The sequence below is a fragment of the Dunckerocampus dactyliophorus genome, chromosome 3 (assembly GCF_027744805.1).
Source record: "Dunckerocampus dactyliophorus isolate RoL2022-P2 chromosome 3, RoL_Ddac_1.1, whole genome shotgun sequence".
Taxonomy (NCBI): domain Eukaryota; kingdom Metazoa; phylum Chordata; class Actinopteri; order Syngnathiformes; family Syngnathidae; genus Dunckerocampus; species Dunckerocampus dactyliophorus.
The window spans coordinates 17658106-17679544 of NC_072821.1; the positions used below are offsets into that span (position 1 = coordinate 17658106).

General features: G+C 42.0%; 1 protein-coding gene across 13 annotated transcripts in view; it reads left to right on the forward strand.

Annotated features, from left to right (window-relative positions):
* The first annotated feature begins 1035 nt into the window (after positions 1-1035).
* The window catches only part of baz2ba (bromodomain adjacent to zinc finger domain, 2Ba), a 71248-nt gene continuing 50844 nt past the window's right edge, over positions 1036-21439 (forward strand). For all 13 annotated transcript variants that reach the window (XM_054769760.1, XM_054769767.1, XM_054769761.1 and 10 more), the window contains exons 1-2: positions 1036-1257; positions 12688-12730. The gene's annotated coding sequence lies outside the window, so the exon portion shown is untranslated. The remainder of the gene's footprint in view (positions 1258-12687; positions 12731-21439) is intronic.

Consider the following 21439-nt stretch of genomic DNA (forward strand, 5'->3'; position numbering starts at 1 on the left):
GCTTAAAATATACAGTACGTCAGTGAAAGATCGTTGAAATAACTGCACTTGTCCATCTCAATAAACTACAATATCTTTGGAAAGTTAATTTCAGTACTTCAGTTCAATAAGTGCAACTCTTATATTCTATAAATTCACTACAGAGTGAAATATTTAAAGAATATATATCTTAATAATGTTGATGATTATAACTTACAGCTAATGAAAACCCCAAAGTCAGGCTCATGAAGTTACTGGTTTATTTACATTGTAATCAGCAAATTAACTAAAAAAAAACATCTGGAGCCTTTAACTGGTCTTAGTCTGAATTCAACTTCTGAAATCAATCGACTTCTGCATGGTATTCTAATTTATTGAGACACACTTGTATATAATCCTAGAAGAGACTGCATGTACAAAACATGCAGTTTCAGTGACAGATTGTGGGAGAAATGCACTTAATTAAACATAATTTCATACTTTTCCTGCAGGAGAGATGACTGTATACATGAAACACACAGCTTTAATAAAATATGTCAGCAGTAACTTTACTTGAAAAACAGAATTTCATACCTTCCAGCGTGGAGAAATGACTACATACATGAAATGTGCACTTTTGTGACAGATATTGGCCATTGCACCTTAAAATATATTTGCTGACATTAGGGCATGGAGAAATGACAGCATGCTGGAAAACCACAACATAAATTGTATGATGTAATCAATAATTCCATAATATGATGACATTAAGTAAAGCTAAAATGAAATACAACTTTTCTTCAGTTAAAAAAATAGCATTGATTAAAAACAAAATACGGACATTCTATTTAAAAATGACTTGATGAAATTCACGCGGATTTGAGGGGTTTAATGTCATAAAGGGAGTTGAATTCCTTTTTTTGGCTCCTACGTAGATGTAATATCTTTAATGTCGCATTTCAAAGTGATAACGGTCAGTGACTGCATTGTTGGTTACCAGGGCCGCTGCACAAATAATAAGTTTTCTTTGTGTGGCAGTAGAGAGCTGACGTCAGGTCGGCTCCTTGAAGTGGAGCTGAATAAACCTTGAGAAGAGTCTCCTTCAATCTGCTGTTAGTAACTAACACACACGCACACACCGAGACTCAATTACTGCCCAATTCCCTTCTTTATCATTCGTCATCGACCTCTTTCATAAGCAAAAGCGACCTAGCAGGGGGAAAGACGCGAGAAGACGAACAAACAGGAGTGTTAGCCGAGCATTTGTGGAAATAAGTAAAGTGTCGAAACTAAAACAAGGTAAGTGTTTTCCCTATTGCACCGTCGCCGTGTTTTTTTCCTGCCATCACATTGAATGTCTTCGCTGCTTGTTTCACCGCTTAAATGTATTTACAGTACTTGTTCTCAGGCTTTCATGTAAATCCATGTTGTCGAAAGCGACACACGAGTTCACATCGGTTAAGTTTGATTTCGTTTTAAAAACAAAACCAAGTGTTTTGTTCAAAGTGCTGACTTGATCGTGGGATTCGTCTTTGTGTGTCCCTGCTCACCACTCACTCAATAGGTTGTATTTAATAACAGCGTGTGTATTGTGTTAAATGGACAAATTCAACTTTAGTGTTGTGTGTTTAGTTTGAGTTAACAGTATAAACGCACGGTTGTCGGTTTGCTGAGCCGCTTTTGAATGTTGTAACGCTTTTCAAGGGGACATCTCTGCCGTTGGTCCTCGCTCCGTCCGCCCGCTGAAAGCCATCCACTTTCACGGTCCCTCAGCACTAGGATTAAATAATTAGCCACAAATACACAACCAAGCACCCTCGGTTCCGATTAAGTCCAATGTTTTGTTGTTTCAACCCCACACCATCTTGTAGTTTGTGCCCCGTTGCTTCGCCGGTCAGCCTTGCCAGGGAGCTGCCACTTTGCGGTCGCTTCCTGAAATCGAGAGCGAGCAGTCAAGCTAGTAGTGTCGTGGAGATGTATCCCTTTGTGTATATAACAATATCCTCCATTTTTTTCCCCCTGCCCCTTCCAAAACAACAAGCCATTCGCCATCTTGGCTGTCTTTAATCCATCCCCTCCACACTTTAATAGCTTCCAAACTCACCTTGCTCGCAAACATTCACATACGGGGAATGTTTCCACGTTGTGTTCGTAAGTTTGAACAAAGTTTTAAAGATGCTTGGGGGTGGGGGATAACGGAAAAGTGTGTTTCATAGATAGTGGGTTTCATAGAAGACATTAAGGTACAGCATGGGTTGTCTGACGTTTGGGAGCAAATGTAGTTAGCCGTTAGTGGACAAGACGTTGTAAAGGGCGAGTACAAAGTGATACGTTGTATGTATTACGTTATTTGGGATAGGCAGGTGGATACAAAAGAAATCAAAGCCACAGTTTAATGTGTGTTCCTTTTCTATTCTTGGGCTGGTAAATGTGATTTCAAGTTAAACCAGTAGTGCTTTATCTATGAATGAAGGAAAGAGGGGGGTGTGGGGGGTTAATGACTAAGAATCCTATTAAAGGAAGAATTGTTACTGCCAAATCTGAAAACTGGATAGCATTGCCAAATAGCATTAATTAATTTTAAATGAACAGTCCTGTTCAATTAATGTAAGCTTGTTTACATAAAAGTAGATTGACTGACTGACAATACAGTATTTCTTGTCTGCTGCATATACTTGAGACAAATAGGGGGTTGGAAAATATTTGAAGTCAAAGCACTCATCTTATTTATTCCATGTTGCACACGTTTGAGTCAGTGGAGCTAAAACTCAAGCTCACATCTTATGTCCAAAGGGACAGGAAAGGAAAACCAAACACGTAAATGCTTTGAAATGGAAAATGTGATCATTTCACCTCCCACCTCTTTTGTTTGGCCGTTTATTGCTGCAAAGCTGGAGAGCAGAGAAGCAGATGTTTAGCCAAACATGAAGGCGCAGCGCCCCTGTCCTTATGGGATGGCGCTCCCTCCTCACGCTGCTGATGCATCGACATGACAGCTGCTTGATTTCATGGAGCCGCTAAGAAGCCATTAGTGGTATCACTGAATTGAAACACAACAGCGTCTCCTTGCTTTAAAAAACTGTCGATAGTTGAGATTTGTGTGAATGTGCAGCAGCAGAACATACAAACAAGTAGTGATATACTTATGTATTGTGTTTTTCCATAATTTAGAGAGTGGGTAGGAGCCAAAGTGAAAAAGGGTAACAAATCTGTCAGGGTTTGTTTGCCATGCTGGTTTGAAATGAAAGCACACAGTGCTACCTCAAGCACACTCAAATCAGAGACGTCTCTTCTTGCCAGGCCAACTGCAAAAAACAACTCTGAGCTGTAGTTTTATACTCTTATGTGGTTGTCATTCTCAGAAATTGGAACTGTTGTTTTTGAAGCGATAAAGGAGGACTTATGCTCGACATGAACATTGAGGAATTAGGGATAGACATAGTTAAGCCCTATTTGCATGTCTACCAAAGTCATAGCAAATGGTTGCCATTGACTAAGCTGATTAGGTGAAATTAGGTTCACGGGCTCTGTGTCTTGGGGTGCTGAATCTGACAGAACTTGGACAGCTTTGGAGGATTCAATCCTATATGCACACAAAGCTATGTGTGTACTCTACTAAATATGGGGCTATCTTTTTTTGGGGTGTGGGTTAAAGTAGGGATAGGCATTTGATTACGTCTGCTTGATCAGTTTTGGGGACAAATTGATGTTTGTGTTTTTAATGAGATGGGAGAATCTCTCCTTGATTATTCCAAACTCCTTTTTCCATACAAGTGCTATTGAGCAAGATAATGCTGCCCAGAGGAGTTGTGCCATTGTGGGGGTCTGCTAGGATGTAGCTCAACTTCCATCACTAATGCTGTTTCCTTGAGAACGCAAACTAAATGAGGCTGAATCAACAGTACCAAGTAGTGCAGTCCATTTTTCCTCAATTGCGTCGACACAAATTAATTAACAATCAGTTCCACCAAATCAAATTTTGGATTAACTGAATAATTTATTGGTCGCCCCTCATTTATCGCGGTTAATTGGCTCCAGACCCAACCGTGATAAGTGAAGCAAAGTAGGATTCCATATTAATAAACAGAATATTTTTGTAATTAGAGCATAGAAAACTTGTTTATGACTTTCTAAATACCCTTTTTAACCATTATTAGAGCTCTGGAGATGTGACATAACACCCAAATAGTCACCTTTACACTCTTGATATTCTTTTACACCCACATTGCGCAACACTGATGCACAGGCTACAGGATCACTGCAGGGACATGAGAGATGGCTGCCACTAATAGCATGTAGCAAGCTACAGAGTTAACCAGCTAGCCTCCAATTTATGTTTTCTAAATTTAGTGTTTAAAATGGAGTGGGGAAGAAGGACACAGTAAGAAGCCATGAATGTACCACTTCCACACATAATGTGAGAACTTCTTTTCACTCATGTTGGACATGCCATGACTGACTACATGCACTGTGTTAAGAAAATATAATCTTTCTCATCAATGTAACATTACTGACTCCTAGTGACCAGAAGAGTACATATGAAGTCATATGTAGTCTTACAGTATTGTTTGACTAATAGGCCATAGTCAACCACGAAACCGCGATCATTAATTCATTTAAAAACAAAAAAAACCTCAATAGCGCGAAGGAGCAATGTTCGAGCAATGATGTAGCGAGGGATGACTGCATGCCCATCCCTGATAGCAACATCTTTGAAGTATGCACGTCAATCAATAGTTAATGGTTTGAGTCTCAAAATCAATTTTTTTTGTATTGAGTTACATTTCAGGCATATTGGGTGATGTATTTTTTTATTACAATTTGTATTTTTGTTATTACAATTTCCATAGTGTGTAAACACACACAATGTTATAAACAGACAATTGTCCTGAAAACTGGTGATGTATGAAGTGGTGATGGTTGAAGTAACTTTGATATCATTCAAAGGCACATTGTCTGTAGAAAGAGCTCAAAATAAGTGGAACATCGTGGACTTCACTGAATGGTGAAACATGAAAAGGGTATAGTGGCATGTTTCAAATGAGTTTCAAACTTTGTTTTAAAGCCATTCATCTGACTGAAAGTTAACCAAATTTGAACATCCATATTGTCTTCATGTCAATATTTCAGTAATATTCTATGTGACACAATTTTACTAGAGTGTATATAATCTGTGTGCCCAAGAATCAGTCTGCTGTTACCCCGTAACCTAAATCTTTTGTGGCTGTCTTAGCCGGATTTTATGTTTAGACAACGATTTAATTGGAGCCACAAACAATCTATTGATAATGACCATCTGGGAGCCCTGTCAAATCTCTGCATGTTAGTGCTGACACAGAGCTGTGAAATGTAGAGATGATGCTGAGGCTTGCTCAGTGTTAAGTAAACCATTCAATAAGTAGTCATTCTTGATCATATTTTACTCATCAAGCATTTGTATGAATATGTGAATGTGCACACCCGGAAAACAATAATTACTTATGAAATATACCAAGAAGTGGGCACCTTAACAGATGTTTTAGTAGAAGACATTAATCCTGTAAGGGCTAATAGCCCTTTGAGAGGAAGATGCATTTTAGCGAAAGCTCTAAAAGGTTCTGGGCACTAGATTAATGCCTCTTATTGTTACGTATCCAGTTTACGTATTTAGCTATCTGTGCATTGGCGTCAAACAGCTTTGAGCTGTTTTACAGGCCCACGCAGGCAGCTTACTTATTGATGTGCTTACATGGCCTCACAGGTTAATGTCCTCTCAGTTGGAAAGTTGGTTCGCTTCAGATGATCCAGTTAACATTATGTTGCCTTGCTATTTTGGCCCACTGTGAGTTCTGATAAGCATCATGCTGCACAAATACTTGTACAAGTGCATGCACAGTGACAGCCATCTTTTAAACGTGAGCTCTGGCATTAATGCAGTTTAGAAAGTCTCGAAAAAAATCTTAAGCTAATGAAGCCAGGGATGTGTTTGCTTTTGTAGAAACAAGTGAACAAATTCAACTGCTCATCAAGTCAGTACAAATCAACCCTCGTTTTTGTTTTCTTTGCATAATGTTTGGATTACGCATGGTGGCTTAATGACCAAACAATAAGACAATAAGGAGTGTAAAATACAAATGGGTCACCCCGTGTTGACTTTCAGGAGACAGAAGACAGCCACATTTGGGAGGGAATGGTGATAAGCTGCTTCTTGGCTCCCCTGGGCCTCTATTTATCATTCAATGTGAGAATTTCCTTGATGAAAGTCAAGGTTGTTTGTGAACACTGCCTCATTCGGATGCCTGTTTTTCCACTAGGAATGTAAAAAAGTTGACCCCCACCCTTCTATATAGCAGATGCCCTGTGAAATTCATGGCTACTTTTTTTTTTTTTAATGAAGTCTCCAAAGGTCTTGATGTTTTTTTCTACTTCAGGGCTGTTTTGTTTTCTACATTGGCGAGGAAGTGAAAACAAAAGACATACCACCTCGAACAGTTTTGCTTTTTGTGAGCAGAAAGCATGAATTTAATGTGCTTTGTATGACAGTGGCAGGAAAACAGCCACATTGTGAATGTCTGTCTCGTGTTGAGTAACAAAGATGCATGCAAAGGAGACATTCAAGAAAGTCTTCTCGTGTTGTCAAGATATGTATCATTGTGTTTCAGTAGGAACGTGATTATAAAAATGGCAACAAGGTCTGGAAATCTGCTATTTGGTTTGATATTTGCAATAGCTCAACTCTCTGCATATGCAGCACAGAGCTTGTATTTACACTTTTCTCTAGAATTCCCACACACTGGCAGCGCTTTGGGAAAATGGTGCTGGGAGTGGAAAAGAAAGGGAAGAGGGTTTCGGATGTGGTAATGGGAATAATATTGGTTTCTCTGTTGGGGTGCCTTCCGGGTCAGAGGGGTTCTTGATGATACTGGATGGCTTCTAGTGGACAGGGAAGCAGTGGCTGCGAAGAAGAGACACAACGCACACACATGTGCTGTTGGATGGGGCACACACCAGCACAGATACACAAATTCATGCAATTTCGCCTTGACAGCCCCCATTTATTGATCGTCTTCAGCATTTAAAATGTGGTCACTGCTGCCACAAAGGCTTTTTATTTTAGCTGTGCTGGCAAAGCCTGCTCCAGGCTGAGCCAGAATGTTAAATATTTAACTCCCACACAATGCCATGAGAAATGACAAGGGTAGAGGAAAAAACAAACAGGAAAGCAGTTTGGAGCTGTGCAATAGCTCTGTGTATTTGTACCAAACCATGTTTTATGTAAACGGCACTCGTGCACTCATCTCACACTGTGTACAACTGTGCAAGCGCTACACTTTGTGATATAAACCTGCATATGCAGCATCCTTCATATCTGCAATTCATGGCATTGTGTTATTTCTCGCACAAACAAGTGCTGAAAAGAAAGATGCTGTCAGTCTGAATCAGACTTAACTCAGTACTGACCTGCACAGCCCTACCTTGTTAGCAGCACAGTCTGAACTGCTAGCAATCACTGGATTAGTCATTACTGGACCTGGGACAAGCTGCTGTTTTTAGCGTTTTAAGGTTACAAAAGGGGACTCATGTTAAGAGAAGTGACTCAACTATGTCTAATCCACAGAAGCCCCATTGCACGTAGTGATAAGCTGAGTACATCAGTCACTGCCATCTCCACCTTTGAGTACAATTTGTTTCTCTTCGACTGCTCCCAGTGTGCTCAACCTCAGTGTAAAAAATTAACTTCCTCTTTTTTAGAATTTGGAAATAGTTTGTGTTCAGTGTGTCTCAGGTGATGAGGAGGAAATGGTGTGATGTGTATTATTCACATTTCAACATAATTTCTCTTGAAAAGGTCAAAGCACAATACATTGTTAGTGACAGCGCAACATTGCGGGGAACATTGATGCATTAACGTTATCATTTAAAAACCCCACCAGGCAGACAAACCACATGGGTTTCCTCATCCAGCTTAACCTGCTATTGCTGTTGTTTTTCCTCCAGCTCGCCTCAGCCTGCCTGGTGCTTGTGGCATTGTCCCGCTTTTCCCCCCCTCTCTATCTTTCCCTCGCTTGTGCTCTCGCCTTCTGAACGATGACACTGAGAGACAGCTGTAACGTGAGACGCGTCTCGATCCTGGCAGGGGCTTGGAAAGCCGAGGTGGAAGAAAGGAGGGAGAGGCCTTTATCTGAGACTGGGGGCGCTGACCTCCCTCATTCCCCTTCTCCTCCTTTCTCTCTGTCTTTGCGTCTGGTCACATATCCTATCCTCCCCCCACCAACTGAAGCTCTGGTTGTGCTCTCAAAAAGTGGAATGTGAACACCCCATGAGTCCTTCTGGTTTGTGTTGTTTCTACTTAACACATTTTAGAGCATCTTTCAGGATCCCAACATTTGGTAATTTCGATGGATGAAATCTGTCTTTAATTTAACAAGAATATTTTCAGAATATACGTTGGGTTTTAGTGTGCGTGTTTTGCACGCAGATGGAAACATTGACACATCTCCCAAACTCCAGGCGATGGTTGCTAAATCCTCTGCGAGAGCTCCCGTGTGTAATCCAAACATTTAGAGCTAATTTAAGCATGCAGGCAGCAGCAGCATCCTTTAGGAAACAACAGCTCTCACTATCGCTGTCTTCTTCCATCCACCCAAGTGTGTGTGTGTGTGTGTGTGTGTGCGTGCGCGCAAGGACTGTGTTTATGAGTGAAGTGAGTCTTCTTGTAGCTGGAGGGAAATGAAAGCACTCAATCACTCACCTGTCAAAGTACTTTAGAATCTGTCCAACACACACACAGTCACAGATGTGCATGTGCACTTAACCCTGAGGGTTTGACAGGACTGGCCCTTTATTGACTCCCTTGATCAAGGAGACAGTAGATCCATTTAATAGAAGCTACGCACAGATACACACAAACACATGCACACTGAAATACTGAAATCAAAGTGGATCCACGTCTCTTTACAGTGCCACTGTAACCTTTACTCTTCCAGCAGCAGAGGTTGTTAATTTAAAATGCCGATTACATTCGAAAGACCAATGATAGTGATGATTAGTTTCTATGTTTTATACCAATACATGTATAGCTCGATATGTATCGAGGTAATTGGGCCATGAGGCAAACAGCTTCTTGTGCAGCATGTTTGGCCCGAGTGTTTTGGAAGAGCATTTACCCGGCAGAGTGTTTGGGAGGGAGGAATTGTGACAGCTGTGTTGGTCATGGCTAGTCTGACCTTCACATGTCATGCTGATGGATCATAAAAGCTGTAACGATACACTGATCCTGATGTGTAGGCCTGCTCGCGAGCCTGTCGATCTGCTCATATAACTGTACTGCGGCCATTGGTCCAAATGAACTGTGGACAGTCACCAAGCAAGACAGCTTGAGTGCATATGAATGAGATTTGTCTCATACGGAGGAGCAAAATTCAGCAATGGGCTCTTTGCCACGAAAAGAGATGAGTGATGACGGCAGCACAAAAACATGCATTTGTACACAGCCAAGAACACACATGCACTTACAAACACACACACACACACACACACACACACACAGTCAAGCTTGGCATATCTTATACATTCTATCTTCCACAAATGGATTGCAGGATTGTTCAGAGCTTTTTGCCTGTCCCAAAGCGCTTTGCTCCATGCGTCGGCTCCCCTGAGACAGCACTTGCTCCATCTAGTCAAGGAAGAAACCATTTAGTGGAATGAAAAAGGCACACATATTGGAAAGGCAGACACAGGGAGGCTGGGAGGATTTGACTAGCATGTAGACAAACGTTTCCCACACCGCTTCTTTATTGCTCCACCAGCTCACTACTTTGCCCCGAACACACACTTTCTCACATACAAAAAGTACTAGCACACAGATTCCATTTTGTCAGCTTTCAGCCGCAGATCATGTAACGATAAAAGATGCTGCCCTCCAGTTAAACACTGCCAGTAAATCACAAGGCAAAGAAAGCCGGGAGAAGCACTTATTTTTAAGCAGCATGAGAGACCACACTGGGGGGAAAGGGGTTGAGGCAGATAGGGTAGGACGCAAGGAGAGAGAGAGAGTGTGCAAGGGAGGAAGAGAGAGCTTCTTTGTGCACTGTGTACTGGCATTGTGTGTGATGAAGAGATGAATCACTGCTATTTAGGGATTGGTTTCCTGCAACTGATTGTGTGACGACTGTGTGGTGGACAGACTGTCAAGACTTGCCTGTTTTGTTCTGGGGGCTTCAGGAAAATGTCTGCGGCCAAGTTTCACTGGCTTACTCCCACAGGGAGCAACAAGAGACAAACACCTCACCAGTGTCTACTGCTCATCTACTAAGAAGGCATCAAATATTCAAAAGCCAAGGATTTTAGGCTAATATCATTGTGTTGTTTTCTTCACTTGAATACCAACAGTGATTGAAAAAGAGGGCTCAAGCAGCCTTTTCTGTTTGCCTTTTAACTTGCAAATTATTAAATGTAGTCATGAGACTCAGTAATGACTATTATAATAATGACATTTGGATTGTTCACTGTTTGCTATGGCAAGCTACGGCATCGTCTTACTTTCGGAAACAATGATGACATTATTATTCCCCTCAGTTAATGAAAAGGTGAATCATTTACTTCTGTGATAACATTGTAAATCAGAGACATATTCAATTATGCATAATATAATTGCCCAATTATATCATACCATGATATAATGAACTAATTATATCATGGTAAACACTGTTGTGATTTGTTAAGATTTTAATATATTATTTTGAAATGAAGTGATTAGTGTACCATTGAGGTAGAAAAGATCATTCTCCCCCGAAATTTTGTGTAATCGCTGAGCGATACCGCTGCCAAGTTGAAATGCCAAAAAAAGAATAGGACCATTAACACTGGTGACTGTGCCACAGCATATGATAGTTATTTTGACATACAAAGCAAATATGCTAGTTTGTTAGCAGGAAAGGGATAACATCAGATCAATGTAATTGGATTGGCTTAGTCAATGATCTCCCGTGAAATAATTGCTGCATCATTACTCTTCCAATAATGATTGCACTTTAATGTTCTTGCTGAAAATGTCCAATATTTGGTAGCCAAATAAGGGCTTGTGCTTAAATGTAGCAAGTTTACATGCCATTTGGTCTTTGAATTTGAATCAGTTTGAGGGATGAGCGCTTATAATGTGCAATAAACCAAGCGGAACACTAACAAGAGGGCGAAGAAAAATATGTGTTTTATGTCAATGTTCATTATATTAGTAGGCAAGGTAATGATTGCTGGAATCAACTTGAGCGTTATTAACATTATGTGACAAAATAGCGATTCAATGACAGTAATCAACTTTTCAGGGTGTAATTACTTTGGCCGATTGTTATTCAGTTGAACATGACTACAGATTTGGAATCCTAACCAAAACGCAATGGTGCTATATTGATGCAAACTGGTAAGGATTGCACAGAAAATTGATGAGCAGCCTGATTTCCACTCAGTAATATGGCAGACAGCAACAGCTTCCTTATCCAGAGTGATTTACCTTGCAAATCATTTTCTGTGCTGAACCCCGAAGAGCAGAAATCCTTTAATCATCCACTAATAGGTCTTTATGAAAAGGCAGAAGATGAATTCAACCTACCTGGCACTCTGTTATCATTAATGGCGGCGATGAGTTATCAAAGTGTTTGTGTGTCTGTTGTCTGCACATGTGTTTGTCTGTCTGAGCGTGCCGATAATGGAGGCAGAAGGCATTGCAGTTTGATTATTATCAACACAGGCAGTCTTGCTGTTTTCTTTGTCAGTCATATATTGAGTTGTATTGACAGACATGTCATTTTGTCTTTCTCTATATTATAATTGCTTTTGACTCTTAGGGGCAGGATTTTTAGGGCCATTCTTTCATTGCTGCGGAAGCTGTTTTTTGGGATACTAGAAGGTAAGATGAAATACAAGTGAACAAGAGTTGTGTGATAGTGCTTCTGTTCTGTTAATTCTGATGCTGCTGACCAGATGGACATGTTTGTCAACAAAACCTTGTTAGATAGTTACTCACACATGCGCGCGCACACACACACACATACACACACACAGTTTGGAAACTATACTGGTGTTGGCCTTGATGGTAAAAATGTTTCTGCACCGTTTTGTACCAAACTGTCCACATTTATATTCAAAAAAAAATTGAACACGAGCCATAAGATATAAAAAGGGGCACAATCTGTATGTGTGCTAGTTGTAGTATCACACGCGCGGCGTAGCGGCATCTGTTGTGTTGAGCTGCTTAGTTTAGGCTCAGGCTGAGAGCACAGGAGGGCCTTAGAGACAATGCATGAGAGATGGGCGTGAGAACACTGGAAAGGCTTGGTTCTCTACAAGAACTGTCTTGTGTTTGGGGAAAATATCCTCACACTCAAAAGCTCCAGTGTCTAGATCCAATTCGAACAAACAGGTTTTGCAAGAAATGGTTCAGGGAAGAAGAGCGTTTGCATGTGTCTATGTGCGTTTGGATCTTGTGTGCAGACACAGCTGTGTTCAGGCACTGTATTTTTTTTTCTTGTTTGGATGCATGTGTACTCCATTAATGCTAATAAAAGCTGTGTAGGTACTTTCAGGGGCCTCATCCCCCTCATCTAGCCCAACAGGGAAAGCATTCACCGTTAATTAAAATTTATCAATTTCATTTGTGACGTAAATCAAAGCAAATCGCCGTAAACACTTCTTATTCCTGTGACTCACACGGTTTTCTCTGAAACTCAACAATGTTTTTTTTTTTCCCCCCAGGTGTTACAGCAGTTATGTCAAAGAGCTGAAGACACCTCAAACAGTGAGTATCTTCTTGTTCTCACTGTGGAATATGTGGCGTAAAATGGTTGACACGTGACTTTAGAAAAATCTATATATTGCCCCATAGTTACATTTTTTTTGTATGTTTTACCTCATTTGATTTGAATTCATTCAGTGAAGAGGATGTTTTTTCCCTCTTCAAATTTAATTTAAAAAGAGACCCTTGAAAAGAGGTTATTACATTACAAATTTGGGGTTCATTCAGTGAATCGAGCAATTAATTAGATTTCTCCTATTCAAATGAGAATATTTGTATGAAACATACGCGGCTAATAAGCATCCTTTTGAGTTTGCTATCTGCTCAGAGCCAGTGTAGAATGTAAATGGTTGTTAACTGTGCCCTACAGGGGCTCCCAGGGATGCTGGATTGCGTGCAGTTGTTTATATGTGCTGCTACGTGCGGCGTTAATCTCCCTCTCGCCCTTCCTTCTCGCTCCCTTTCTGTGTGCGTCTCTCCTGTCTATGTGACTGCTATCTGTAGTCAGGGGCGCGGCTGCGTCCTCCAGGCTTCACTTCACACCAAGGTGGCAGTTTGTTGTTGCGCACACAGACAATGACTTGCATTTTCCACCCGATGGCCTTGGGCCTGCAAGTGTCTTTTATTACAAGGTTTTTACTGAATGTGCAGCACATTGAAATACTTTGCGTGTTACTGAGCCTGATTCTGTCAAGTTGCTGCTCCATCTCTGACTGTGAATGATGCATTATGTTGGCGCATGCTGGTTGTATCATTTGTGATGAGTATTGATGAATCCTCGCCCTCTGGTGGAATCATTTACTGGGGGCGAGTGATGTGAAGCTGTTCCTTATTGGGTTTTCTGGGCCTCCTTCTGCGGACCAGGGGTACAAAGAGGTTGATGGAGCTCATCCAAATATGTTTGCTATGTTTGTAATTAGCGGACATTTGTTGGGGGGAACCAGGGGAGAGCAGCTTAAGTCAGACAACCAAAATGTTGAAGGAGAAATGGATCTAGGCCAGGTATGCATTCATGTTGTCTTTGTCTTCATTTAAATCACAAGCGCAAGAAAGGTATATAAACATACGTGAAGCAGGAGTGTCTTTTTTTCTTCTTGTCATTATACCACGCATGTAGCTTCTTATCCACTTTAAGATTGTGATGCTTTAGCTCTAGGAAGATAGTGTGCATACATTAGGTGCTGTAATGCATGTGGACCATTTGTACTTAAGCAAAGGTGGGAGTAGCAAGGCTTGAAATACAGTGTCTTAATGACAACACAAGACTGACTGGGAGGTGTGCAGAAAAGAAGTTAGTCGGGCCATATGATTTCTGGGAATCTCAGATGGAGTCACAAATTGGCCAATAAAAATGGGATCTGTTAAACGTGGAAGATTGCAGAAACTGACAATGTCAATGAAATGCTGTCATCATGAGAAGGAAAGTTTGTGTGGAAATATATTTCCCCAACGGACTGCTCAATTGTGGCGGAATATCCTCACAAACACTAACCCGCCTCCTCCCGAACTAAATATGTTGAAGTGGCCACCTGAAACACCGGCTATGTTGGCTAAAAACTTGGAAACTCATCTCCTACTCCACACCAAGCATGGTTAGAAGCTGGCTGGGTTGGCTTAGTTTAGCAGAGCATGATAGTGCGGGTCCTGTAATTGGTTGGCGACCAGTTCAAAGTATACCCCGCCTCTCACCCGAAGTCAGCTTACTCGAGACCTAATGAGGACAAGTGGTATAGAAAGTGGATGGATGGATGCTAGTGTGTGTGTACGACTCGGGCTGTATGAGTGTGTTTACGCCGTGTTGTGTTTTACCGCTTGTTAATAAAGCGATTGGAATTGCATTGGTGACTCTGTCTTCCATAACCGCAAGCACGGACATTATCGTTTGTTGAGGATTTTGTAGGAGTTTGTGCAGAGGCTGACTTGCCATTCAAAAAGTTAAGCTACGTCCGTTTCTGAAATACTGAGCAAAATTGTCCAGCGATGTATTGCATCAATAAATGTCACAGACATTTTATTCACTGACCTATAAATCACACACACTATAGTGATAAAATAGAACATAAGGTAAAACGAATTTAATGGAAAAAACAAACTGAATTTGGGGAAAAAATCAAACTGATTTCATACAGCCCTAAGTTGGGGCGTGTGTGTGTTTGTGTGTATGTGTGCATGAATGCACGGTTGAGGATGGATGTGCGCTGCGTGAGTGTGAAATAGAGAGGAATAAAGGGAGCGGGAGAAAGAGAGGGAAAAACATCTCGAAGGTCAGGAACAGCAGGCAGCCGTAGGGGGGAGACACGTGAGACTGAGATAGTCTTGCGTCAGACCCATAAGTCCGCTCTTTAAATGTGCATGTGTGTGTCCGTCCTGTGGGACCAACATTTCCATCCGCATCCCACTGTGTGTTAGAATGGAACAGAACTGCAGTATTTTAGCTAGACGGGCAGAGGGTTAGATGTATATTACACACACACACACATTTCGGCAGCAGTCAGTCACTGAGCTACAGATAATTTTTCTATGTGGCCCTTGTGACACTGGAAGGGGAAATTACACCTCATAGCCTGAGGGGAAGAATTTGTGTGTCTCTCTGCCTGTCACAAAACCTGAATAGGGTTTCATCAATTTGAGCAAGTGCTATCATTTTCAGCTCTTGTATTTTTTTTTTGTTTCTCTGGGTCTTTTTTCCCAGTGCCCTTTAAACCGGTTCCCTGTTAGATTGGGGAAGTGTTTTGAGATAACGCCTAAACATTTAGTACTTTGTACTTGCCTTGGAGCTATGGTTGTTATAAAAAGTTGCTGCGAGGTTGTCCTCAGGATAGAGAACAGTGTAGATTCAACTGCCACGCTTTAGTGTTCTTTGGGGCTTACCCATCCATGTCTTCTTCAACTCGCACACATTTTATATATATATAAATATATATATACACACACACACGCACGTGCTTGTCTGTCTGTCTTGGTCCACATGGTCTCAACAGGGTTCAGTCCACTAGCCAGACTTTTGATTTACCCTCTGCCAAACAGCTTTGGCTCTTCTTGTCCCAGCACGGATCTAGGCTGCTCTTTTACAGACCCTTGTGCCATGAATCACTGCTATCACCCAGGGAGCCTCAGTCCACTTGGGGGCCGCCTGCATGTCCGATTAATGTGTGGTCAGGAGGGGGGGCCACATTGAATGGGATGTGACAAACCGAGCTAAGAACCCAAGCTGTCCCAGAGAGGGCAACAACAGGAGGTCTCTGTGTGTCCGTGTGTTGTTTTTTTGTAGTTTATGATGCGATGTTGAATGCACAATGCTGAGTTTGGGTGTCACAGAACAACACAATTGCATGTCAGTTGGGAAACATTAGGACTACACAGTTATACTTCATAGCTCACAAAGCTCTCCCACAGATGATTGCAATTTGCAACTTGAGGCCCTTGGGCTGAGCTTAAAAAAATCCTATTTCCTCTTCCACTGTTTGAAAACATTTCAACTTACCAAACAACCCTAATTATTGCATTGACTAAATTACATTGGAACCTCTGAAGTTGAGCACAATCCCATACAGGGGGCTCACCGAGCTCCTTTTTTTGTCAATATAAAATGGGAAATAATGAAAATAATTGTTGCCATAATAACTTTTATTAACTTACCTTTTTTTAACATTAACATTCTTCAGCAAATGTAAAATAAGCTATCCATTGTTGAAATTAAGCATAAAACTAAATATGCAAATTTATGAACTTGTCACAGTGTAAAATAAGTTAACATCAACAGTAAAACACTACTATTAAGAAGTGACAACACATGCTGTGATGCTGAAGCCACTTTATTATTATTGTTTCAAACTTTATTTGTTGAAACTACCTGAAATTGCCACTTTGATGAGCATGACATCCTGAAACCTGTAATTCCAAGTTTGGAATTGGTTACCTTTGTTCAGTTGTATCTGCAGAAGGATATATGGGGTTTAAAGGTTAAAAAAAATGCCTAAGTAAAGATACTTTTGATTTATTATCATGTTCTCTGTACTGTTGTGTTTAATGAATGGATCCATATTGCAAATGTGTACGCTGTATGGTTTGTACATACAGTATGATACATGCAAGTCTTGCTGTGTTTTCGATGATCGTTAAAGGCATAGTTTGGATTTTTTGTCATGAACGCGTGTGTGTGTGTGTGTGTGTCTAGTTTTATCTTCTGCATTTATGTCGGAACCACATCTTTTAATGCTTTATTCTTTGTTCAGGTTCTTCAGTCCCCTGTCACTTAACATCCTGCACCAAATATTACCTTTTATTCTTCAGAACCTGGTTTTCTGACTACATACATACCTGTTACTGTGAACCTTTTGTGGCTACTAGGCCTGCATGTCCCTGGGCCTGCTGGCCAGGCCAGGTTGTAACCTGGATACAGCTGCAGTCCAGAGGAGCCATTAGCTGTGCCAGGAGACCCCTAGCTCCCAGGGAGAGCTCATTACAGTATTTGTGCAGTCACACTTCACCTATGAAACACAGCAGTGTGCCTGGTGAAACTAGCCAGGACACTGCGCCTCGGGGAAACCATTACCGGCTCCATTTGGAGTTCTGCGAGACAAAACGAGGCTTCATCGAAAGACGAGAATGAATGCGATGAACAATATTAATCATTAAACACAACCAGCTTTCTTTGCACTTTACTGTGTCAGTATTTGATCTGCTTTTTGTTAAGTGTGTGTGAGTGCATGGGATTTAAAGTGTTTGTGTGTGTGTGTGTGTGTGTGTGTTTGCGCGCGTGTGTTACTTTCAGAGGCCCATTTCAGCTGTCTAGTGTGGTGTGCAGATGGCCGGGTTGGGGCCTGTTGAATGAGATATCCTCTTTCCTCTGTTGCATGCGCTCCTTCTCCTCTCCTGAGTTACATCCATGGCTGCGTCCTCTCTTTCATCGCCACATCTGCTGAGGGCCATCTTGGCCATCCACTGCTCTATTTTCCCTCTCCCTCTTTATGCACCTCTCAGAGCTCCGTGTTGCAGCGATACACGGTGGCTTTGGAATGAAATGTCTCTTAACCGAGCCACGTGCCCTGGAGCTACGGTAATTGCAGGTGAAATTCAGCTTCCTCTTTAAAATGCCATCTCTCATTTCCACTTACCGGCCCCCTTCGTATCTTGCTCCCCTCCCCGGCACCCCTCACTGCTGCACCCCCACCCCCTGCATGTCTCTTCTCCCTCTCCCTCTGGCTGTCTTTCAGAGGCGTGTGAATCCCTCAGCCCCTGTCGCGTCTCTTTGCCCCAACAGACACTCCCACAATGCACAGCGCTGATGGTTGCACAGTGATAGCAGCTATGCGGTGGCGAGGGAGGGCCACTGCTTGGACACGCTTTATGCGTGCGTGCATGCATTTGAGTGAAAAACTGAAATGACCACATTTGAGATGTGTATATGGTAAGAGCTATAAGAGTGTCTGCCTAGTTGTGTTTGGCAGTTGTATACAACCACAATAAAAAACATATTGTTACCTTAACAGTGAAGCCAAAACTGAGATTTATAGGTGAAAAGGTGTTACCAAATGTTCTTGTGGCCTTTCATATTATGCAAAGCTACATGAGGAAAATAACATTTGTAATGGTGTCTTTGAGTGTGTGTGTGTGTGTGTGTGTGTGTGTGTTTGTATACAGCGTCAGCAAGGCATGATGTGTGTGGAGGTGACATCAAGGTGAACGCTGCTTGCAGAATGCTCTCCCGACTCAGGAGGCAGCAAATGGCTCTGTGGCAGATGGAGTCTTTGTCAGGGAAGAAAAATGGCAGCTCAAGAGCATCAGAGAGACCCCCATACTCACTCTTTTTACGCACACACACACAGACACACACACATGCATACATAGGCGCACGCAATACATGCATGTTCACACTCATCTACACAGACAAATGCACATATTGACACACATATATCTCCCCCTCCTCCCCTCTGTAGCGAGCTGGGCTGGCGGGCGGTGACCTTCCCTGCTCGCGGATCCCTGGCTGTTTGATCAATTATCCCTCTCCCATTGTTTACTGGGAAGCAGGAGTAGAGAGGAGAGGAGAGCAGAGCAGGCTCAAAATGGCCACTGTCAGGTGGAGGGATCCATTTCCCTGCCAGCGTGGGGGTGGGGGTTAGGGAGAGAAAGGGAGAGACAGAGAGGCCAGAGCTGTGAAGCGTATTCAGAGGGAAGGGAGGAGCACTGTTCCCTGGCAGCTGGGATGAGATGACATTATAGTAAAGGTGCAGCCTGGACACTGGTTACCATTTGCAGTAAGGTGAAAATCCTATTCTAAGATTGGTAACCTCATTTGTTGTACTCTCACTACACAATGCAATCCTGAGTGAATCCCTGAAATGCATTGCCATGTATTGATGACATTAGGCCACCTCCGCAATCATGTGAGATCAAAGACAAGAGCCTCTGTAATGCAAGTAGATATGGTAACCAAAATATTAGCAACACCCCATAATGTGATGCAGCAGAGTCCTACACAAAGGTACTGCAGGTACTATTTTTAAGTATTGAGAAGTAGGGGGTGGGGTTACATACGCTAAAGGTCAGGTGGCAGAGAGGGAAAAAATGAGTGGGAACAAATGATGCACTAAGCGAATGACACTCTGAGGTCCTGCTTTAATATGTATGTATTGCAGGTTGATGGCTGATTTCATTAGCGCCTCTCATTGTTATTCATAGATTGTCCTCCTGCAGCAAAATGAATATTGTATGCGCGCACATACACACATACACACACATACACACTCCGATAAACACACAACAATCGCGTTTTCCAGGGAAATACTGTATTTGTGGATCTTGCAGAGGGCTCAAAGAAACAATGTTTCCACAGGCTGTTATCTGTGTCGGTCATAATTAAAACAATTTACAGGGCTGTCATTATAACACAGCTTTTTTGGCGCTGCTGTGGACAATTCTTGTCAGGTTGTCAGGATTTAGGGCTCCTTGTTGATATTAGGGAGAATTATTTTCAAAGAAAGGTTACCTTTGTTTGAGTGAGTCAAGATATGTCGTGTGTAAGGGTTCAGATTACGTCACTTCAATGGAACTAAACCTGTGTGCGTGCATGCGCGCGTGTGTGTGAGTGAGAGAGATGTGTGTCTGCCCATTAGTGTGTTTGCGACACAGTGAAAGTCTGCTCATAAGAGCGTACATATGGTGAGTGCATGAAAATGCCTGACCGCCTCTTTCTAATCCTCCAAAAGGACTGTGTTTCAGCTAAAATTCCAGTCCTTAGCAGGACATGAGCAAATGTTCTCAAGATATATTAATAGCTATTGTGGGCGGAAAAAGGGAAAAAAATCTATTTTTCCTTATGTTTTCTATGGAAACGATCCAGGTGGATTATCTGTTGGTCCGAGGTTTGAAGCAGCTCAAATCCATAAGGCGTTGGCCTTGTTAGTGACACACGCACTAGCTCATACTGCGCCTGTCTGAAGTACAACAGGCCATTACTGATTAACCTGTCTGAACCCAGCCACTTGTAAAAGTCACTCTAAATTATTTTTTCCATCTTGCCCTCATATCAAGCATCTCTTAGTAAAATACCTCACATACTCGTCAGTCGCGCAGATATGTTTGTCGCCTTACTGTTTGTTGCCTGAGAAACCATGTTGGCTTGTCTTCTCACATTTCACACTTGGTTTCATCCCCTTAACCCGGAGTACTCAGCGTGGATGTGCTGCCTGACCTCTTGAGTCATTCATAGGCATCACAAGGGCTGCACTTGTGCTTCCTTTTGCCCAGTCATCCATTTTAAGCTGTAAACAAACTTGTTGGGTAATGGATTAAGAAATTCAGCGACTCCTTGTGAACGTTAATTTTCAAGGCAATTTGTTGGTATTTGACTTTTGATTCAACATAATGCTTGTAAACATCAAGCTGTTTAGTATTGGAATTTACTAAGTATTAGACAGACATTCCCGCATGTCGCTGTGGCTTGGAACGAAAAAGCAAAACAGTCACACTCTCACAGTCCCCGTTCCCCGAGTTGGCACACACACACTAGTGCTCACACACATACACACACACAATAGTGGTGTGACAGGACGTCACGTATTTGGAGTTTCACAGCAGGCTGGCATTCCAAGACAGCAAAGAGGGAGATAATGTCAGCGAGCTGCTGGTTAACTCTCTGCTTTATCCTGTTCCTGGGCCACAAAGCGTGAAGGTTTTTTTTTTGACACATACACAGTCCACACTTGCATACCATGCATGCACATACACTGACACACACACACGCACACACACATACTTGCATAGATCATATTGCTTCCTTCCAGCCTGTTAGATGACAAAGGCTAAAAAAAACTCCAGAAGTGACAAAAGATGCCCATAGACATAGCTGCCAGCACTGACAAAAGCTACTCGTGTTTGGATGGATGTGACTTCTTTTTGGAAGCAGGAAGTGGGCCACACTGACTGACAGGATGTAGGGTGATGTCTCATGCTTGGATTCTGCTCTTGGAGGTCACAGTACCAAATTATAGCCTTTTTGTGTGTATGTGATTGTGAAACATGTCTTTTTCAAAGGGCTTTTGTCAGAGTGCTTATTCGTCCTAAGCTGGCGAGGCTATATTTAAATGAAGAAATCATGAAATCCACCTAGTCAGCAGCGAGGGGAAAAAGCTTCCTCTCCAAACCACCCACACTGCTTTCCGCCTTGTTGTGACTTGTTTGTCTGTCGTTGGAGGACTCTGTCTTCTTCCA